Here is a 4,587-nt window from a genome sequence, read left to right as displayed (position 1 = left end):
GCAGATTGCTATCAGTGAAAACTGGTGAAAAATGTTTTCTATGTCACCTAAATTTTGAAGAAGACCTTTGATGTTCTAGTAAACAATAAAAGCATGATGGAATCAAAACGAAGTAAATTTACTAATGATGTAGATTGATTGGTAAAATTATAGTAGGTGACAAATTGTCACAGTATCGTGACGCTGACAAAGGTAGAGACTTGTCCCAATGAAAAGTGTTTATTTAATTGGCCGTACGTGTGGTCACGTAAAAGAAATGTCAGACTACAGCAAGACATTGGCACACTGAAAGCGGTGAGCAGAGCGTCCGCTGTCGATCAACTGACAAGCGGCGAAGCGTGTCGGCATTTATACCCTTGCCATCGAATATTATAGCGTTATCGCTAGCGGTGACGTAGGTTCCCGGATGATCTGTGACGTTGCCGAAGTGGGCGTAAGCTTAAGAAAAGGATCTACCAAAGCCTCGAAGCTTCTCGAACATCGTAGGTCCGGTGTGCGCTGTACGTAGTGTAACAGGGTGATGACAAGACTTGAGGAAAGGAACGTGGCAATATGGTGAAAACTAAGTTCATAAAGAGCGATGACCACTGAGGTTATCGCTTGGGTTGTACAATTATCGGATTATTGTTCCGCTTTGCGCACTCGAGGGAGCGCTGGTTCTTTGGTGTCGATGACGCTGAGGTTTTAGGGTCGACTTCCATCGCCTTGTCAGAGGCACTGGAGGATCGAGAGTCAGGCCCTTAGACGCGCGTATTGGGCTTTAGTGTGCCATTGAGTCGCGGGCCCTGCGCAACCGAAGCAGGTAGGGCCGCCTTGGATGCTGATGGTGAAGCAACACTGGTTGCTACCACCAAGGGGGTGGAGCTGCGACAAGACCACTGGCCGCAATCCCCGTAGGCTCCTGAAGCTGTTGCGGTGTTGCCCTTTGCCACACCGCGCTGGCAGAGCTTTTCTAAGGTAAGAGTCAGAGCCTCTTCCTCGCTTCAAAGAAGGTTAGTTTTTATTTTACTGTTAGAGCAACTATTTCTTTTTCTTTTTTCAAGCAAGGACACGATCTGGAATACGCTGGGTGATCACCTTTGCAGTTTACGCAGCGGGGATATTCCTGACATTTCTCCGACTTGTGATCGTTGGCGCTGCAGTTGGCACAGGTTTTTTTACCTATACAAGATTGCGAAGCATGGCCGAACCTCTGGCACTTGAAGCAGCGCCTCAGGTGCGGTATGTATGGTCTGACATTTATTTTCAGGTATCCTGCTTAGAGGGAGCTAGGTAGCATGGTTGTGTCAAAAGTTAGGACATTGTTTTTTGTCGGGAGTTGTGCGCTTTTTGTCTGATTGGTATTCGATGGACCTTTACTACGTTTTGATCTTGGAAACCCTCGAGGAGCTCCCCGTCACTCAGGTTCAGGAAATCTTCTTCCGAGATAACACTCTACATGTGTTTAGAGATTGGTGAGCAGTGATTGTGATATCCATGTTTCCGACACTGACTATGTCATAAAGTTTTGTTACTTGTTCTTTTCTTTTTTTTCTTTCAGGAGGTCCCCGGTATTCATTTTTGATGCTTTGTATTTCTTTCCTATTTTTTCGGCTAGGGATTTCGCCACCAAGAAGGGGGCAGATTGCGCAGAGTGTTACTTTCTTCGCTATGCAAAACATGGAAACCGGGAAAGTTGTTAAGGTTGGTTTAGAGATTGAATTTAAATGGAACTTTGGTGCAACCTCTTTTTAGAGGTCGATCAGGGAGTTGAGAGATCGTTTCGTCATTGTTTAGTTAAAAAGTTCGGCAACAGCGCCGACCGCCTACCATGGAGCCCTGCAAGGGGACATGGCAGAGCTTCATAAAAGAGTCTGCACGACGCCAGTCGTACACCGCCACTATAACCTAATATAGCATATTAAGGTTGGATGACCACGCATGGTTATTCCTTAACGCCAGGAAATTTAGAAGTAACTAGAAGGCAGGAGAAGACAGGAAAGATGTAGAGTGAGAGGGAAAGACGAAGGTGTAAGTAGAGAGAGAGATAGAAAAAGGCGACCGCCGGTTTTCCCTGGCGTGGGTCAGCCCAGGGGTGCCGCTGGATATACGTGAAGCTGGGGCCAAAGGGGCGTGAAGTTTCTGCCAGAGGGGGGGGGGGGGGGTTAAAGGTGTAATCACCCGGCGTTGGCTCAACCCCCAGGATACCGTTTTCCTCGGACACAGCAAAGCCACGCACGGCTAGGCGTGGGAGAGAATCGACCCCCCTGTTAGCTTGGGTCCGTCGAGTCGCTACACACCAAACACCGGCTTGAACAGACGCCCCTGCGGGGGCCAGAACTGTGAACCTTCAAAGTGTATATATGCGCGATGCTGCGTGGCGCATGTTTATCGCGTGCGATTCAGTCTACATTTAACTGTTGCACTTCACGGTCAGAAGCGGTGCAGAGCTTCATAGTTAAGGGTACCATGGGTCTCCGTCAAGGCAACTTAAAACAGTAACAGTAAACCTACATTATCACACTCTCTCAAGCGACCAGCTGTAGTCAACGCGAGTGATTTTCTTACCCAACATGTTCGCAATGGCCCGCATCCAGAGCTCTCACCATTCTTCTTCGTGCGACATCTACGGCAATCAGTAAAAATGAAGTTCTTTGCGTTCGTGGCAATTCACAAAGTAACAGTTGCGTCGAAAGAGGTCTTTCTTCGTTGCACCCGGAGCTGTTGCGTCTGCTCTTGTTTCCGTCGTTGTTCCGGCGAACTGTTCAGCAAGCACTTTATGGCAGTTCGGTTGCGCAACCGACTAGCGGAGAGAAAGTCGTAGCTTTTTTTTCTTATTGTTCAATGCGAAATCACCGGTAATATTTTGTTCCATGGTTGTTTCGCACAAGCCTGTTGCATGTGGTTGTTCAGAAAACTGTGCAAAGAAGTCCGACTTTGCACTACCCAAAACTACTCCGACCGGAGGCGATACGCATTTGCAAGACTCCAGAGTTTGACGTCTAGCGACAGGAAGCGCCACAAAAGGATAATAATGCGACAAGCTTCTACGGACAACGAGCCAACACCCATGCGGTCGTTTCCTTCACAATGGCTTGTCTCGGCAAGATGCGCGGACGACCGGCCTCGTAGGACTTGACAAAAGCGATTAGGTCACTTATTGTTTGCAGCCCCCCCCCCCCCCCCCCCCCCGCCCTTTTGAGCGCCACTGACCGGATGAACATTGAGACAGAGAGTGCAATGATTCATTGGTGACCATGTATGTTAATGGCTGGTGCCATGGTGGGTGGTGTCTTGTGTGTCATTGCTTTTCAATTCAGAAGGAGAAGCTCGACTGAGGGTTCAAAACGGTGATTTGAAGTGTAAAAGGCACTCTGTATCATGGTTTTACGGTCCATCCACCACGCTCGCGGCTCACTGAACTCTAAACTTTCTATGTTGCAGATATTTGTACAATGTACCAGTAAATCTGTTTGTTTTCGTTTTCCCAACTTGCCAACATCGTTTTCTCCCCCCAGATTCCACCAAGCTACCAAATGGAGTCCGGGTGCGACGCAACCCTGATGTCCCAGCCAGTCACGTAAGCGGGGACGCCTTAACATCTCGGCAACTCACGTCAGCGGGGTCGCGTCGGTGAACCCAGGCACGTAACGGCACCTAACAATTGTAGTGAATATGATAATTGTGTGGCGACGCTCAATTATTTGAGTGTCGCCACTCAACCCTGGCGCATATCAATTATTTAAATACTGAACATTCGTACGAGGCAAAATTGACTGAGCAGTAATTTTGTCAAGGGCGACCCGAAGAACTTAACGTAGTATGTGTGAATGACATCTGTCTCCCTGTCGGTTCTTCTAGACACTTCGTGTGGAACCATGTACGTAAAGAGACTTGGAAAACGACGCATTGGACAGCGCTTAGATTACCACGCACGCACCAGTATGAGTATTTATAAACAATATTATGTATACTTACGCTCTGTTTCGCGTATTAAGTTATCATTTATTTTATTTGCAGGTACTTGAAGTGGTGCAAACAAAAGACATGTTGGTGCTCTTATCAGTGCTGGATACTTTTCTTTCTAGGAACAGACAAGCCTGAAAACATTAAAAGCCTGAACAATGAAATCACGTTGCTTAAGGAACTAACATTCCGACATGATAATCAGACACCATATAGCGAGAAGAGGGAGGGTCATGGAGGGGCTTGGGGTAGATTGTGGCCCCCTGTAGGGGTTCATTAACAAGCACCTACATGTTTACGGGAGGGTGTCTTTTAAAAAAAATGACATATGCTGAAACGCGACTACCAAAGCTAGAAATGAAACCCGCGTCCTCGTGTATAGCAGTACAATGTATTAGACGATATATTACGAGTGTCGCGGTGCACTAAAAAAAGCAAATACGATATCACAAGCTTTCGTGAAGTTTCGCGGATCATTAAATAAGTATTTGAAATTGCATTCCCACTATGAGAAGATAACGATAAAATAAGCATTTATTTTTGGAAACAGTGTTCCCGAGTTTGTGAGCTCGGGGTCAGCCAAGATGAGAGGGTCTCTTATTCCAGAAATCCTCTGGCCGCAATCGCCTCCCGGGCCCTGGC

At 47.2% G+C, this 4,587-nt stretch overlaps 1 long non-coding RNA gene across 1 annotated transcript; it reads left to right on the top strand.

The window, feature by feature from the left end:
* Positions 1-478: 478 nt before the first annotated feature.
* LOC142777059 (uncharacterized) lies at positions 479-3,956 on the top strand. The gene is made up of 3 exons (XR_012887908.1): positions 479-957; positions 1,044-1,221; positions 3,498-3,956. It is a non-coding gene; the product is annotated as an uncharacterized LOC142777059 (long non-coding RNA).
* The last annotated feature ends 631 nt before the right edge of the window (positions 3,957-4,587 follow it).

This window comes from Rhipicephalus microplus, chromosome X, assembly GCF_043290135.1.
Source record: "Rhipicephalus microplus isolate Deutch F79 chromosome X, USDA_Rmic, whole genome shotgun sequence".
Lineage (NCBI taxonomy): Eukaryota > Metazoa > Arthropoda > Arachnida > Ixodida > Ixodidae > Rhipicephalus > Rhipicephalus microplus.
Note: the sequence above shows the minus strand (reverse complement) of the source record. Positions and strands in the feature narration are given on the sequence as shown.